This window comes from Halichoerus grypus, chromosome 7 (genome assembly GCF_964656455.1).
Source record: "Halichoerus grypus chromosome 7, mHalGry1.hap1.1, whole genome shotgun sequence".
Lineage (NCBI taxonomy): Eukaryota > Metazoa > Chordata > Mammalia > Carnivora > Phocidae > Halichoerus > Halichoerus grypus.
The window spans coordinates 115,675,942-115,694,618 of record NC_135718.1 but is presented as its reverse complement, the minus strand read 5'-3'; the positions used below and the strand labels follow the sequence as shown (position 1 = coordinate 115,694,618).

Sequence of the window (18,677 nt, the reverse complement as noted above, 5' to 3'; positions counted from 1 at the left end):
CAGAGAGAGAGCACAAGCAGGGGGAGTGGGAGAGGGAGAAGCAGGCTCTCTGCTGAGCAGGGAGCTCAATGCAGGGCTTGATCCCAGGACCCTGGGATCATGACCTGAGCCGAAGGCAGACGCTTAACCTACTGAGCCACCCAGGCGCCCCTGATTCTCATTTATCTTTATGTTTAAAATATATTATTTAATATTTTGGAAATATAAAAGCTAAGAAGAATAACAATACAAACATCCACACCTAGCTTGAGAAATAAAACATTACCACCAACACTGTTTAAGTTTTTCGTGTCCACATATTAATTCCCCTTCTGCTACCTCAGACATAATTATATTTCTGAACTTACTCTTTTTTATTCTTTGGCATTTAAAAATATTTAGCTACATTTGTATGTATTCTTAAATAACATTTACCGATACTGCACATGTTTTTAAGCTTTATGGAAGTGGTATCATACCGTTTATCTCCTTTTGTAATTTGCTTTTTAATTTTTACTTAAGTTTTATTTTTTTTGAAGATTTGTTTTTAACTTATTTATTTGAGAGAGTGAGCAAGAGAGAGAAGGAGAGAGGCAGAAGCAGACTCCCGGCTGCAAAGGGAGCCCCACTCTGGGATCATGACCTGAGCCGAAGGCAGGCGCTCAACCGACTGAGGTTCTCTGGCGCCCCTGTATTTCACTTTTTAAAAACTGTATTTGTGAGATTTATTCTTTAACTGATTTTCATTGCTATTTGGTGTTTCACTGTTTAATTTTCCTCTGCTTGCTTACTCATTCTCCTACTGATGGACATATTATTTTCTATTTTTTCTATTATAAACAATGCTTCCGTAAAAATTCTTGTATTTGTCTCCTTGTGCACCTGGATTTTTTATGTGAGTTAGCTATTTAATACAAATCTGAGATGGGATAAGGAGCTTGGGTCAGAATATAAATCAGTATACCATCTCCTTCGTCAAGAAAATCTTACCTCAAAAAAAGTGTCAGCTCACCTGAAATGTGCTTAGTGATGCATTTGATTTATATAAATGGACAAGCTCTTCATCTTATTGTGGTCCAGTAACAATGAGTTTGAGAATGTGGACCACTTTCAGTGAAATTGTTGGGTCATAGGCACATCTTCAACTTCACTGCGTATTTCCAAACTGTTTTCCCAAATCGTTATACCAATTTATACAGCTATCAGAAGTGCATAAAAATTCTCATTGCTTCATGTCATTGCCAACATGTGGTATTATCAGACCTTTTAATTTTTGCCAATCTGGTGGGAGTGAGATAGTTTTTCATTATGGTTTTATTTTGTCTCTCTCTAATTGCTAGTGATTAGAACATCTTACCATTTAAAATTTTTTAAAATTATTTTTTATTGGGATATAATTGACATAAACATTGTGTTAGTTTTAGGTGTACAGCATAATGGTTTGATATATGTGTATATTTTGATCATACAGTATTTGTCTTTCTCTGTCTGATTTACTTCACTTAGCATAATGTCCTCAAGTTTTATCCATGTTGTGGCAAATGGTTGCCATTTTTAAAAATTGGTTTTTAGGTTGTTTTTTTTTTTTTTAAGATTTTATCCTTAAGTAATTTCTACCCCAACATGGGGCTTGAACTTACAACCCTGAGATCAAGAGTCGCATGCTCCACTGACTGAACCAGCCAGGCACCCATTTTTTGTTTTGTTTTGTTTTGTTTTAATCACTGAACTTTTCTGAACTGTTGCTACTAATCTGCAATTATTTTCTGCATTTGTACGTTTTTTTTATTCAATGTTCCAAAGGTGGACCATGTCGCCTTACTGCTTTTTATTTATTATTATTGTTATTATTTTTTTGATGGTGGTATTTTTATATTTATTTATTTATTTTATTTTAAACCCAGTATAGTTACCATACAGTGTTATATTAGTTTCAGGTGTACAATATAGTGATTCAACAATTCTATACATTACTCAGTGCGCATCACGGTAAAGGTACTCTTAATTCCCTTCACCTATTTCACCCACTCCCCTCTGGTAACCATCTATTTATTCTCTCTGGTTGAAGGTTTGTTTTTTTGGTTTGTCTCTCTCTCTTTTTTTTCTCTTTGCTCATTTGTATCGTTTCTTAAATTCCACAAATGAGTGAAATCATACGGTATTTGTCTTTCTCTGACTTATTTCACTCAGCATTTAACTCTCTAGATCCATCTATGTTGTTGCAAATGGTGGGATTTCATTCTCTTTTATGGCTGAGTAATACCACATTGTATGTGCACCACATCTTCTTCTCCATACACCTATCAGTGGACACTTGGGCTGCTTCCATATTTTGGCTACTGTATGTAATTCTGCAATAAACATAGGGGTGCATATGTCTTTTCAAATTAGTTTTTTTGTATTCTTTGAGTAAATACCCAGAAGTAGAAGTACTAGATTATATGATAATTCTATTTTTCATTTTTTACTCTTTTCTACAGTGGCCGTACCAGTTTCCTTGTGGCTTTTTAAATCTCCTCCTCCTTCTCTCCCTTTCTCCATTTTTGACCATTCCATTCTTGCCTGTGGAATGTTATTGATGCTCCTGTGACTGCCCCTCCTTCAGCTGGGCACTCCCAATGTCCCCTCATCTTCTGCCCCCAGCCAAATACACTTCTTTCTCTGGGTTCTACTCACCCTGGCAGGCCACTCTTCTAGGAGGATTCCTTCAATTTTAACTTCTTCTTCTTCTTCTTTTTTTTTTTTTTAAGGAAAATACCTAATCTTTATTTTAAAATACTTATTTTTAAATGGTTAATATTTTCACATGGTTCAAAATTCTTAAAGTATAAAAGAGTACATCTGATAAATCTCCCTCTTACTCCCAGTCATCAGTTTCCTTCCACACAGACACCCAGCATTAGCAGTGTCTTCTGCATCCATGTAGAGATAGCTTATACATGTACAAGCAAATATTATATATCTCTCCACCTTTTCTTAACTCAAATAGTAGGGTACTATTTACATGGGTTCTGACTTCAGGTTCTGTTATCTCTGACTTCTCTTTTGGAGCCGGAACACTTAACTTGATGGCTACCATTCTCTACTTGGCTGTATCTTTTTCAGGCTGAATCTAGCCTCTGGTTCCTCTGGCTTCCAAATTCTGGTGCACACATCAAACTTTACATGTTGTCTCATCAAAGCCCTTCTCATTAGTTTGAGGTAAAGAAGCAGCTACCTATGCACCCCTCTGCCTGTTCTCTCCAAAAACCTCCCTCTCAAATCGTGTGAATCTACAATCTCTCAAGCCTTTCATATCACTGACCAGGTTGAAGGGTCTTGAGAGAGCAGCCAAGAATTGCATAACTGGTGTCAGATTACTTCTTTGCAAATTTGCTACTTGGACGCCTGTCTCATAATTTACTTGCTGTTATCAGTTTGTCTTAGGACCTCACTCAAAAATCGCAATTTAATATTCATTATAGTCAAATATGGTTAAATGCTGTAAGAGTTAACGTGTAGGGTACAAACAAGAGTTACGGCATGTCAAAAAGGTGGCTGTGTTTGAGGTATTTGGGAGGCGAAGGAGAGGCAGGGATCAGCACAAGATATGAGAGGTGGAAATTGGGCATAGGCTGATATGAGGATAACATTGCACTCCACACAGTGACAGGAACTTTTGGTGTTTTCTCTGTTACCCAGGAGGCAGCATGGGGGTAGAGAAGTATAAATAAGCTTTAGAGTAAAGGAGACCTCCAATCCTATATTTGCCTTTTACTGATGGTATAATATTGGGCAAATTGCTTAGCTTTTCACAACCCAATTCCTCTTCTAAAAAAAGTTTTACAATACTTAATAAGGTGGTTGTATAAATTCAGCGAAATAACATATGAAAAGCATCTATCCCACTGCTTTACATAGAATGGATGGGGAAAACAACTAAATAACTCTTTCCTTATGTTGTTTTTCTTGCTACCGCTGGCACCATTGGGATACCCACATTTCCTGTTCTTCCCTCCAGCACAGCTTCCTAGAGACACAGTACACATTTTACATATGTGCAGGATTTTTGTACATCCACTTACATCCTATTCAGGCACAGCTAGAGGCCCTACAAAGAGGGGGCAGTTACTGTCTCCCGCTTCTCCTGATGAGATCTATTCAACAAGCAGTTATCGAGCACCTATAATGTCCTAGTTACTGACCTAGGCCCTACTGGGGTACAGAGAGAAGAAAGGGTCTTCAAAATACTTAAAGATGAGAAACAGTCTCTGGATAAACAGCTATCTGAGTTCAGAAGGGGGAGGAAAGTTATGGGCAGAGAGCTTGTGTGAAGTGAGCACCTAGCGGAAGGTGGCATTATTTGCAGACAGGTCATTTAAGCTAAGTCCTGACACATGACAGAATTCACCATGCGGAGACTGGGGAAAGAGGATAAAGATATTAGAAGATATGTTGATCGCAGATAGTTTCTCAAAGCACCGTTCTGTCGATGCCTATACCTAACGGGAGGAAACTCCGTCTTACTTGCTCTGGAATCTTTAGCCATTAGACGGCATGCTGAACACAATTGCAACTCTCGCGAATAAGACCGCCACAGTGACAGCAGTGGGTAACTGCAGCAGCCACAGAACTGCAATTACTCTGAAACTGACTGGGGTAAAGAAGATTTACTTGGACGACAACTGGTGAAACATCGTAAACTCTGAGAAGCTGCAATTTCCACTTCGGAGTTCACCCTGGTCAACCCCCCCCCCCCTTTTTTTTTTTTGGCCGGGGACGAAATGCGCAGCAAGAAGGCCCAATTAGCGTCCGAAGAAGGAGGGCGGGGGGAAGGGGGGAGGTCTCCGCTGCGGATCTACTCTGGCTCCTCCCGAGTCCTGCAAGGCACAAACTAGCCACACTAAATATGGCGTTTTCGAGTGTCCTTTCTTCGTTTTATTTCGCTCTCACCTTTTAGCCACACTCAACATGGCCCTAACCGAAGGTTTTATTCCTGTGGAACCGTCTCGGGACAGTTATCGCGAGGCTTGCCTGGGCCCCGACTGCTCCCGCCCTGCCTCGCGCGGCCGCCACTGCCACTGCCGCCGGCGCCGCTCCTCCTCCGTGTCAGTTGTTGGGCTGTAATGGCGACTGGGCCGCCGCTGCCGAAGTGACTCCCAGGCGGGGGAGCGGGGCCGGACCTGCGCCAGAGGGAACTGCAGAGAGCCGCAGCTCGGGGGGAGGCTTGCTGTGGGGGAGGGGAGGCAGCCTTTCCGCCTCTCCTTCCTTCTCTGCAGCCCGGCGGATCCCGGGAGCCGGTGCCAGGCGGGCACCCGGTGCGTCCCCGGAGCGGGGAGGCCAGGCCCGGCAGCCCTGGGGCCGGTCGGTGCGGCATCACTGCACCCTCCGCCAGGCCCCGCGGGATGCACCGTGGGAGCCGAGGGCGGAGGCGACACTCTCAGGTGAGCCGCGGGAGGACGTGGCTGGGACCGCGGACGCTCGCTTAGCCTCTGCTGCCTCTGTCCGCGGTCCCGGGTCCCCGGTGGCGGGGAGAGAGGCGGGGCGGGGCGCCGGGAGCCCTGGCCCTGCCTGGCGTCCCCCTCGGGGAACCTCCCTGGGTTCTGAGCCTTTGCGGGGAGGGCCATCCTGAGACCTGGATTTCAGGTCCCATCGGTGCCTGCCGAAGACGGATTTCCTTCCTTACCTGTCGGTGCTCCCCCCCCCACCCCCGTTCCCCGCCACCCGCCCCTCCTCTCGTCTGCGAAAGATGTAGGATACATCTCGCCTTTGGTCTCCGGAGAAGTGCTCCTTCTTCACTTGCAGATCAGGCATATTTTAGGAAATTACGGGCCACTGGCTCCAGTGGCAAGGATGACTGGTTTCTGTTCCTTTTTGGTGAGGATAAACATTCTCAAGTATAGGGAAAACTTTGATCTTCTGCTCCAGTCTAGCAGCTGCTGAATGTAGTCTACCGATTTATTCACAAATAATTTAGTGGGGGATTTAAAAAGCTTTACGCTTTGAAAGTTGTCAGTATTTTTCCCCGCCTTCTTTTTAAATGTAGCCCAACATGGTAAATAATATTGAACTAATGTCACAAATACGGTTTGGAATTTCGCTGGGTATTTAGTTTTCAGATAGGAAGTTGCACATAGATATAAGATTTTAATGTGGTTTTAGTGTAGTAGCAAATCTTTCATAAAGGAAAAGGTCCTTCATATAGGACAGGTTGTCAGTAGTAATCGGTATCCATGCACTCCACCTGATTGTTTTGATTTTTTTGTTTTGATGGTGATCCTTGTTTTGAATTTGGAAAAGTCGTTAATGGTTATGTTGTCATGTTAGCGATGCCTCCTGTCTTGTAATTAAAGGTTTTAAAGAAAAGGCTATCTTAGGCCAACCTAGCAACAGCTTGAAAAGGTTTGTCAAAGCAAAGATAAAATACTGAAAGCTGCTCTCCACTTCAAACATTTCTTAGTTGAAAATACTGTTTTTAAACAAGGCAGTGTGCAGCTAATAACATGAGATTGTGACTTTGGGGGATTGGTTGTTAGACCCATGGTAGAAGTTGCTTCAAACCCATGGGTGTGTAATGTGAATTAGTTTTGGTGTGCAAAATTGACGAACTCCACTCTGTAATAAAATCTGAAGCATTGAAGCGTGATTGCATTGAATTTAAGATGCTTTGATCAGAAAATAAACATCAAGCTAAAATACATTGTATGTGTGGATAAGTACATGTATCTCATTTTTTCCTAGTAGCAGGACCTGTGTTTGTAATGATGGTGAGGTCTAATAACTAAACAATTTCATACATACGTGAGGTAATTTCTCTGATTTTTTGAGATAGATTATTATGTAAGAGTGTTACTTAAACAACCAACCCGTGGGGGTAAATCAATTTATGAATTATGAAGTTGTGAATTTTTTCCTAATGCTTTTGATTGCCAGTCTTTTGCCCATTTTACAACACTTCTGTCATATCATGGACAGAAGAAAGGAGATGGAGTCCCTGTCTAACCAATTTTATTTGTTAAGTTGCTATGTTATAGTGGCAGCAAAAAAGGAGCAGCTGTTTAAAATAATTGACATCATTTTTTGGTGTATCACCACATACGTTATTTTATTTAGTCTTTATAGCAGTGCGAGGTAGGTTTGGCAAATATTTTTGTTTTGCAGTTGTGGAAATTGACACATAAGGAAGTTCATTTATTTATATGAATGATGCTCTTATTTCTGCAGCTCTAGAATTGTTTATTTTTAGAGGTATAATTTACAGATTAGTTTCAGGTGTACAACGTAATGTTCTGTATATATATGTATTGTGAAATGATCACCACAAGTCTAGTTAACATTGTAGAATTAGTTTTATTTTTAAATTGAATATTAATATAGATACTTCTGGACCTTGGTATTTTTAAAATCTAAAAAAATTCTATTTTTGTTTCTTTTGACATGCCACACTAACTCCTTTATGCTGATTGTCGTTCTTTAAAAACAGTACTTTCAGTAACTTTTGTTTATTATGAGCAAATCATGAATTATTATAATGGATGGCTTTATGGCTGTATATACTTTTTGCTTGAACAGTGTTCTTAAGAAATTGTAGTTGTCATCTCTCATTTTGTTTGCATACTCATAGTTCTGTCAAGTTTGGTAATTCAAATCATTTATACTCTTGGTTATGAAAAACCAGTATTTGGGCCACATGGTAGCATAACTGAAAAGTAGTAACATCTTGGTGATATTATTGTAGAACTGATGATTTAAAAAGTTAACTTGCCATCTACACTTGTGATTGCTCTTTTTGCAGCGTGGGACAAGTTGTGAAATAATTTTCTTTATTGACGTTTTCTTCCCATGTCAAACTATTTCTAGTGTCGCAAATAGTCCAAAAAACACAACCAAAAGATTGAATAGTGTTTTTTTCCTGCTCTAATAGCTTTTTGTTTATTATTATCACAGGTATAACTTTACATATACTAGTGATTATTTTGGTTGGTTATTTGCCTTTCTCATTTAGTCTGTAAGTTCCATGATGGCAGAGATCTTCTGTTAACTATTGTGTGCCCAGTGGCTAGCATATAGTAAACTAATCAATAAATATTAGTTGAATAAATTGACTAAAGAGTGGTCTTGGCATAATATTTAGAAAACAAAACAAAACACTGGTTCATGTTCCTAGGCACACATCAACTCTTATTAAGAATATACTCTAGAGATATTTCAAGTTTGCTAGGTAGCAGGGAATGACAGCCTGGGATTAAAAAGCCACTGAGAATAAGCCACAGGTGGATCCTGAAAACTTTATTGGATATTTTAATGATTTGCCTGGGTGTTCTGGCAATAGTTATTATAATTTAAAGAAAATAGAAGGTTTAAGACCCTAACCTAATTAGTACTATAATTATAGGCTCTTAATAACTTTAAGTCACTTCTTAATTACAGCATTGGGAGTTTTAAATCTTAAAGGCCAGCTAGTCCAATTCCCGCATTTTACACATAAGTGAACAGTATCATATAGGGGAGATATCTCACCTTAAGTGGTTTCATAACTGGATGAGGAATTCACTATACAGCTGCTAAGTCTTCACTTGTTTAATGTCAGATAATTATTAAATCAGACCATGATTGTGACCAACTGGGCAATGTATTCATTCTACATTAGAGTGAAAATTCAAAATAGACCTCTCCATGAATCAAAAATATTTGTTAACTTAAAAATGAACCTCAACCCTCCCCTCTGTCGTTGGGACTATAAATTGGTACAACTAGGACAATATCCTGGAAGGGAATTTGGTGTTACTTATCAAAATTAAAAGTGCACATATTTGATAGAGTCATTTCATTTTTAGGAGTTTATCTTACAGAAATTTTAACACAAAGCACAAGAGCAAATCTGTAAGGATGTTCATTTGAACATTATTATAAGTAAATGCTAGTAGTATTTATAAATAAAAAATATTCTAAATGTCCCATTGGTAGGGGAGTAGTTGAAATTATAGTATATTTATGCTGTGAAGTACTATGCATTTGTTAACAGGTTGAGGGATAGCTTTCTTTACTTCATGAGAAGCACCTGAGTGTATCACTGAGCGCAGGGACCATGCAACTAACTTTCTGGGTTCAAATCCCAACTGCATCATTTATTAGATGCGGCCATTAGCAAATTACTTAAACTCATCTATAAAGTGGATATAACTATAGTTCTCACCTGACAGGGCTGTTGTGAGAATTAAATGAGTTGCTATTTAAGCCATAAGTAAGCATAGTAAGCACCAAGTTTAAGTGTTTGCAATTACTGTTATGTACTGACATGGAAGAACGTTCATGATATAATATTGAGTGAGAAAAATAAGTTGCATAACACTGTGGGATATGATTTGGTTTTGAAAAAACAAACACGTGAGCAAAGAAATTCAGTTTGATTTTATTATGATTTTGTATGTGCATAGGAAAGAGTCTGTAAGGATAGATATTAAACTATTAGCTGTGTTATCCCTGGGGGAGTGGATGACTTTCCTTTTTTTTACTTTAGACACTTTTGTTTATTTTAAGTCCCACTTTTACAATTTTTGAAACATTTTTTTCTAAAAAAGAAAACATAGAAACAGAGTTTCTTCTATTAAACAGTCATATAAATGTATTTTTGAATGTAGTTGTTTTTCAGAGATCTGTAGATTTCATCAACATGATATCACAATGAGATTCTCTTTTAAAACTTTTGTTGATGGAAGGCTAAACTTATAAGTGTACTTATTTTCTTTTTTTTATTATGTTAATCACCATACATTACATCATTAGTTTTTGATGTAGTGTTCCATGATTCATTATTTGCGTATAACACCCAGTGCTCCATGCAGAACGTGCCCTCTTTAATACCCATCACCAGGCTAACCCATCCTCGCACCCCCCTTCCCTCTAGAACCCTCAGTTTGTTTTTCAGAGTCCATAGTCTCTTATGGTTCGTCTCCCCCTCCGATTTCCCTCCCTTCATTCTTCCCCTCCTGCTATCTTCTTCTTCTTCTTTTATTTTTTTTTAACATATAATGTATTATTTGTTTCAGAGAAGTGTGCTTATTTTTTACTAGCTTTGTGACCTTAAGTGTCATTTCTTAATTTACAAATTAAGTACATAGGCTAGATCAGTGTTTCTTAAACCCAGTATTCCCAGATTGTGCCATGAGGTGCCTTAGAGCACTGTAGTGAACTCACACAGGTACTGTGGAATATTTAAAAATTTTCGAGGGAAACACAGTAATATTTGACAGCTGTGGGATATCTGTGTGATATTTGACGTCTGTGGGACACTGTTCAACTATTAGTTTGAGGGTAGTGTCTGTGAGATTGTGCTACATTCCTTTGGATGACAGGATGTCTTCAAAAAGCTGGGTTTGGGGGGGCTGCTGTAATAAAAAGCAAGTACTGTGCAAAAATCAGTGTGAATGGTAAATGAAAGTGGCAGTGTCCAAAGTGATTTTAAGGTTTGAGAAGTTGTGTAATGTATAGCTGGTGCATACATCCCATTAATAAGTAATTGTGGTTGTATAGTAATAAAACATTTCTTTCAATTTATATGTATTTTTTCAAACTGCTACTAAGTTGTTAGGACACAAATACTTATTAGATTGTATGGATCTAATAAATGGAACTGGTAGGTATTTTTTGGTGCCTAGGGGCACCATGGGAAAATTACTGAGACACTGAGAGTTCTGTGAACTGAAAAGGCTTGGCAACCTCTCCAACTCTTTTGACTAGGACACTCACAGTAAGAAATATATTTTTTCATAGGGATATAATATACATATATATGTATATACCTATATATAAATGAATTTTATACTTTAGGGCAAAAAATAATCCTGACATGTGAATCATGAGACATTTTTATAGACATATATTCCTTGAAATTAATTTGGAAGAGTAAGCATTCAGGATAACTAGATGGTGGGTGAGCAAAGTATAGGCTCATATTTCTAGGACTCCCCCCCCCCCCCCATTGTTCCTGGTCTTGTTCATTGTCCTTACTTTTCCTTAAGTAAAAGAGGAGGTGCACCTGTATTCAAGTATCGCTCATCTGTCAGTGGGGGATAGGACGTTGTTTGTGAGCCTCACCCTGCCACTTACGTTGCAAAGGCCAAACTGGTACCAAATGTTACATAGTTTTCTTCTGGATTTCCTAGATTACAGTAGATCAGCCTTATATTTGTAAAAGTAGTTGTTGGGGTTTTTGTATTTTAAATGTAGAGAGAGGTGAGGCTAAATTCTCAGGTCATTTGTATTTGTGTATTATACTATATTATGCGAGTATTGGTTATTCTGAGAATTTACTTGGAACAGTGTAATAGGTCTGACCTAGAGCTAGAATGTTTTCTCTTTTTTCCTAGCTGGTCCCTACTAAATTTGTCCATTTTATATTTAGACGAGATAGTATGACTATTGCAGGGTTGTCTTTTCTCATTCTTTCAGGCAGCTGTGGTTGTTACATAGGATCTGATAGAGGTGAGAGAACTGAAATGTAGCAAAGGTACCGTGAGAGCCAAAACAAAGTAATTTTTTTCATCTCTATCCCCAGGGCCGGGCACATAATAAGAGCCCAATAAATAATTGAGCCAAGGTGCACCTGGGTGGCTCAGTCGTTAAGCCTCTGCCTTCCGCTCAGGTCATGATCCCAGGGTCCTGGGATCGAGCCCCGAATTGGGCTCCCTGCTCGGCGGGGAGCCTGCTTCTCCCTCTCCCACTCCCCTTGCTTGTGTTCCTTCTCTTGCTGTGTCTCTCTCTGTCAAATAAATAAATAGAATCTTTAAAAAAAATAATTGAGCCAAATCTGTGTGACTGAATGAGAGCCCTGTCAATAAATGTAAAGGGAAAATTTGCAGCTAGAAGATACTTGAGAATTGGGTATTTCAAAGAATGTCATCTTGTATCTTATTTGTATATGTACCATAAGTATAGATCAGCATTTCTCAAACTTTCTGGTGTCCAGACCACTTCATACGCTTGAGTTATTAAAAACTTAGAGCTTTTGTTTACATGGGTTCTATCTATTGATATTTACTATGTTAGAAGTTTTAAAAGTATATATTAGTTTTTTAAAATTTTAATTCCAGTATAGTTAACATACAGTGTTATATTAATATCAAGTGTATGATATAGTGATACAGCAATTCTATACATTACTCAGTGTTCATCATGATGAGTGTACTCTTAATCCCCTTCACCTATTTCACCCATCCATTTGTTCTCCATAGTTAAGAGTCTGTTTTTTGGTTTGTCTCTTTTCTCTTTGTTCGTTTGTTTTGTTTCTTAAATTCCACACAGTGAGTGAAATCATATGATACTTGTCTTTCTCTGACTTGTTTCACTTAGCATTCATTATACGCTCTAGATACATCCATGTTGTTGCAAATAGCAAGATTTCATTTTTTTCATGGCTGACTAATAGTCCATCACACACACACACACACACACACACACACACACACACACACACATCTTTATCCATTCATCTATCAGTGGACACTTGGTCTGCTTCCATATTTTGGTGATTGTAAATAATGCTGCTATAAACATAGGGGTGCATATATCTTTTCAGATTAGTGTTTTTGTATTCTTTGGGTAAATACCCAGCAGTGGAATTACTGGATGGATCATATGGTAGCTCTATTTTTTTTTTAAAGATTTATTTATTTATTTGACAGAGCACAAGTAGGCAGAGCAGTAAGTAGATAGAGGGAGAGGGAGAAGCAGGCTCCCCGCTGAGCAGAGAGCCCGATACGGGGCTCCATCCCAGGACCCTGGGATCATGACCTGAGCTAAAGGCAGAGGCTTAACCGACTCAGCCACTCAGGCGCCCCGTAGCTCTATTTTTAATTTTCGGAGGACCCTCCAACTTTTCCATAGTGGCTACACCAGTTTGCATTACCACCAACAGTAAAATGAGGGCTCTTTTTTCTCCACATCCATGCCAACACTTTTTCTTGTGTTTTTGATTTTCACCATTCTCACAAGTGTAAGGTGATCTCTCATTGTTTTGATTTGCATTTTCCTGATGGTGAGTGATGTTGAGCATCTTTTCATGTGTCTCTTGGCCATCTGTGTGTCTTCTTTGTACAAATGTCTGGCTCATATCTTCTGCCCATTTTTAATTTCAATTTTATTATTTTTTTCTAGAGAGGGAGGAAGGGGGGGAGGGGTAGGGAGAAAGAGAATTTTAAGCAGGCTCCACACGCAGCATGAGCCCAATGTGGGGCTCGATCTCACAACCCTGGGATCATGACCCGAGCTGAAATCAAGAGTTGAACACTCAGTGGACTGAGTCACCCAGGAGTCCCCTCTTTTGCCCAATTTTTAAAATATATATATATATATATATATTTTAAAGATTTTATTTATTAGGCAGAGAAAGTGACAGAGAGTATGAGTAGGGAGGAAAGGGAGAAGCAGGCTCCCTGCTCATCTAGAACCCTGGGATCATGACCTGAGCTGAAGGCAGATGCTTAACTGACTGAGCCACCCAGGTGCCCCTCCTCTTCTGCCCATTTTTTAATTATTTGTTTTTGTGTGTGTCTTGAGTTGTATAAGTTCTTTCTATATTTTGGATACTAACCCTTTTTTTTGGGATATGTCGCTTGCATCTATCTTCTCCCATTCAGTTAAGTTGTCTTTTAGTTTTGATGGTTGTTTCCTTAGCTGTGCGGAAGCTTTTTATTTTGGTGTAGTCCCAATATTTTGCTTTTGTTTCTCTTGCCTCAGAAGACCTAGTAAAATGTTGCTACAGCTGATTACTGCTTGTGCTCTCTTCTAGGATTTTTATGGTTTCAGATCTCATGTTTAGGTCCTTAATCCATTCTGAGTTTTTATTTTTGTGTATGGTGTAAGAGAGTCCAGTTTTATTCTTTTGCATGTAGCTGTCTAGTTTCACCAACATCATTTTTTGAAGACTGTCTTTTTCCCATTATGTATTATTGTTGAAGATTAATTGACCATTTGTGGGTTTATTTCAGGGTTTTCTAGTTTGTTCTTTTGATTTATGTGTCTGTTTTTGTGCCAGTACCATACTGTTTTGATTACTACAGCTCTCTAATATATCTTGAAATCTGGGATTGTGATACCTCTAGTTTAGTTATTTCAAGATTGCTTTGGCTATTTGGGGTTTTTTGTGGTTCCATACAAATTTTAGGATTATTTGTTCTCGTTCTGTGAAAATGCTGTTGGTATTTTGATAGAGATTGCATTAAATCTGTAGATTGCTTTGGGTAGTTATGGACATTCTACTTTATTGAGGGTTTTTATCATGAATGGATGTTGTACTTTGTCAGATGCTTTTTCTGCATCTCTTGAAGTAATCATATGGTTTTTATCCTTTCTCTTGTTGATATGTTGTATCACATTGATTGATTTGTGAATATTGAACCACCCTTGCATCCCAGAAATAAATCCTGCTTGGTTGTGGTGAATGATTTTTTTAATGTATTGTTGGATTCAGTTTGCCAATATTTTGTTGAGGATTTGCATCTGTGTTCATCAGAGATTTTGACCTGTAGTTCTCTCTCTCACTCTCTCTCTCTCTCTCTTTTTTTTTTTTTTTGTAGTGTCTTTATCTGGTTTTGGTATCAAGGCAATGGTAGCCTCATAGAATGAATTTGGAAGCTTTCCTTCCTCTTCTATTTTTTGGAATAGTTTGAAAAGAATAGGTATTAACTCTTCTTTAAATGTTTAGTAGAATTCACCTGTGAAGCCATGTGGTCCTGGACTTTGTTTGTTGGGAGTTTTATTTATTACTGATTTAATTTCATTGCTGATAATGGATCTACTCAAATTTTTTGTTTCTTCCTGATTCATTTTTGGGAAGTTATATGGTTCTAGGAATTTATTTCTTCTAGGTTGCCCGATTTGTTGGTGTATAATTTTTCATAATATTCTCTTATAATCCTTTATAATTCTAGGGTTGGTTGGTATTTCTCCTCTTTCATTTGTGATTTTATTTGAGTCCTCTCTCTTCTTTCTTTTTCTTTTTTTAACGAGTCTGGCTAAAGGTTTATTAGTTTTGTTGATCTTTTCGAAGAACCAGAGCTCCTGGCTTTATTGATTGTTGTGTTGTTTTTTTTTAGTTTCTATTTCGTTTATTTCTGCTTTATCCTTTTCTGTTTCCTTCATTCTATTGATTTTGGGTTTTTTTTCTTTTTTTTTTGTATCTCTTTTAGGTGTCAGGTTAGGTTGTTTATTTGGAATTTTTCTGCTTCTTGCAGTAGGCCTGTGTTGCTATCAACTTCCTTCTTAGAACACCTTTTTCTGCATCCCAAAGATTTTGGACAGTTGTGTTTTCATTTTCATTTATCTCTATGTATTTTTTGATTTCCTCTTTGATTTCTTGGTTGATCATTTATTTTTTAGTAGCATGTTATTTAACCTCCCATGTATTTGTGTTTTTTTCCATATTTTTTCTTGTGGTTGATTTCTAGTTTCCTAGCATTGTGGTTGGAAAAGATGCATGATATGGAAGTTTTAAATATACTTATTAATTTATTTAAAATAACAAATCCATATTAAAATAAACAGGTAACATTTTTTAAATGAAAAGTGACTATTTTTCCAAAACAGAAACATTTAGTGAAAGGAGTGACATTCTTGGACATTTTTCAATTTTTTTCTTAATGTCTAGCTTAATAGAAGACATCTGGATTCTCCTATCTCCTTCTGCATTCAGTCTGTTGTGATATCATATATCATGTAGCCTTTGGGAGCCTGCACTGTACATACTCAGAATGAAAGTGAAAAAGAGGAATAATGTCTTAATGTTATTATGGAAATAGTTTTGATTTCAAAGACTCCCCCTGAAAGGTGGACCCTCAGAGATCCCTGGACCATGGTTGAAACTGGTGATAAAGATTATAAATTTAGAGTAGAATAGGACCTTAGAGGTCATGTAGTAATAATCACCTCTTGTGGATATTTCTGGCTTTTACATCTGGACTGAGAATACCTTGAATACCTTAAGCTTGGTTTTTGGGAATAATCATAAGTTGGCTTTTGGAGATGTTGAGTAAGATGTGCCTTTGAGGTTTCTGAATAAGAGGTTTGATATGTGGGTTAGCATATCAGAGATAAGATCTGGGCCAGAGTTTGGCAGTCATTGGCATATACATGGTATTTGAAGCCTTGGGCATGGTGATGTCACCCAGAGTATAGTGTTAGAAAAGAGCCCATGGTCAAACCTGCTTGACTCTCTCTCTAGATTTTAGAGAAAAGGACTAGCTAGCAGAGGAGACTAAGAAAGAGAACTAGAGAGAACATGGAAAACCAGAGTGTAGTGTATGGAAGCCAAGGAAATGAGTGTTTCAAGAGAGTAGTTAACTGTGATGAATGCTGCCAAGAGGCCAAGCAAGATGAGGACTTTTTATTTGAAAATGCCTAGGGGTGCCCGGGTGGCTCAGTCGGTTAAGCATCTGCCTCTTGATCTCAGCTCAGGTCTTGATCTCATGGTCATGAGTTCAAGCCCTGTGTTGGGGGGGAGAAAATGAAAATGCCCATTAGATTTATTTATTTATTTTTAAAGATTTTATTTATTTATTTGACAGAGAGAGACACAGCGAGAGGGAACATAAGCAGGGGGAGTGGAAGAGGGAGATGCAGGCTTCCCGCTGAGAGGGGAGCCCGATGCGGGGCTCGATCCCAGGACCCTGGGATCATGACCGGAGCCAAAGGCAGACGCTTAATGACTGAGCCACCCAGGCGCCCCTGCCCATTAGATTTAGAGATGAAGAGATCTTTGGTGATTTTAGTGAGAGCTGTTGTGGAGAAATGGGGATGCCAGCCACATTGGAATTGCTTGAAGAGTGAGTGAAAAGTATCTCTAAATGGAGACTGAGTGTATTTAGTCAACTTCTTTGAGAAGTTTATAAAGGAAAAAGAGAGCAGTAGTGGAGGAGGGTGCTGGGTTGTGGGACTTCGGTGTTGTTTTAAGTAAGAAGTTTAAGTATAAATGCTGATTGGAGAATCTTGGTGAGAGGAGGAGGCCAGACATACACATGAGGGAAAATGTAATTGATGGTTGAAGTTTCTTGAAAGAACTTGGAGATGGGGAGATCTTCAAACAGATGAAGTATTCATATGGCTCCTTTCCTCTAAAAGTTACTTTTTGTGTTGTTTTCCCATTCTCCCTCTTTATGAACTCTTAGCCTGCATGATAAGTGGAGAAGTTAAATGGTAACTGTAATTCTTTTAAATTTCTTGACTATTGTTAGTTTTCTCTGAGCCTTTGTGCTTCCCTTATGAAGTGAGTATTTGGGTGATACTTTGAAGTGTGGACTTCTTGTTTGCTCAAGTAAGTAGTTTTTTTAAAGTTGCATACTTGTTTGATATAAGGTGCTTCTGCTTTTTATATGTTTAATCTTAACCAGATTCTTTTATATTGTTTTTATAGCTTTAGTGAAATTCTATTTGTTTTCTTTCTTTTTCTTTTTTAAGATTTTATTTATTTGACAGAGAGCACAAGTAGGCAGAGAGGCAGGCAGAGGGAGAGGGAGAAGCAGGCTCTCCACTGAGCAGGGAGCCTGACGTGGGGCTCGATCCCAGGACTCTGGGATCATGACCTGAGCCGAAGGCAGCCGCTTAACCGACTGAGCCACCCAGGCGCCCCTATTTCTGTTTTCTTTTGGCAAGTTACAGTGTTCCTTAGCTAACTTTTGGAAGTTGATTATTGTTTGAGCTTTTCATATTTTACGTGATGTAAGTAGAACCATGTCAAATATAGTTTCTTTTTTAGTCCTCGTGATATTTGACTTTAGTCTGAACAAAGGAGCATTGTTCATTTATGCTTCTGACTTTTGCATGAAACAGCCTGTTTCTCTGCAAGATGCCAGTTAAACTCACTTACTGTAAAATGGACATTAGAATGAAACTCTTGAGTCACTTAAATGAGTAATAAAAGTATTCTTAAGTTTGGGGTGTCTGGGTGGCTCAGTCAGTTAAGTGTCCGACTCTTGATTTCAACTCAGGTCATGATTTCAGGGTTGTGAGATCGAGCCCTGTGTCGGGATCTGCACTGGGCATGAGCCTGCTTGGGATTCTCTCTCTCCCTCTCCTGCTACTCCACCGTTTCTCTAATTAAAAAAAAAAAAAAGTATTCTTAAGTTTTCTGAAATTTAAGAAGCTTTGCAGTATAGTAAGGAGACAAAATGCAATAGACTGATAGAGATTCTGTGTTATTGGTTTCTCAAAACTGGGGTCATAAGAGAGGAGTGGCCAATAATTGATCCTTTAAAAACAAATCATGTTGGAAACCCTACATGATCTTGTTCCTTTCCTTCTCCAGCTTCATCTCTTGACATTTTTCTTTTCCAACACATGGGACTTTTTGGTTTTTTAAACTGTGTCGCATCTTTTTTGTCTCAGGGCCATTCTAAATATTGTTCCTACTGCCTGGAAAGCTCTTTCTTGCCCACCTGTATTCATCCTTTAGGTCTTAGATTTAATGACACTTTCCTCTCCACTACCCAGATTAGATGAATTTCCTTCTGTTACATGCTTCTATGGCATTTTCCTTTTTTTTCCCCTTGGTTATTTTCATCCCATTTGTAATAGTTGTTGAATATCAACCTTCTGAGTAAACCTGTAGATTACTTTAGTGTGGGGGCCATGTTTCTTTTCACTGCTGTATCCCCAGTACTTAGTACTTTTCATTCCCACTAATGCATGGCACTCAGCAGATATTTGTTAAACGAGTGGATGGCATG

General features: G+C 38.5%; 1 protein-coding gene across 5 annotated transcripts in view; it reads left to right on the top strand.

Annotated features, from left to right (window-relative positions):
• Positions 1 to 5,032: 5,032 nt before the first annotated feature.
• The window catches only part of CEP350 (centrosomal protein 350), a 157,446-nt gene continuing 143,801 nt past the window's right edge, over positions 5,033 to 18,677 (top strand). For all 5 annotated transcript variants that reach the window (XM_078078102.1, XM_078078103.1, XM_078078104.1 and 2 more), the window contains exon 1: positions 5,033 to 5,402. The gene's annotated coding sequence lies outside the window, so the exon portion shown is untranslated. The remainder of the gene's footprint in view (positions 5,403 to 18,677) is intronic.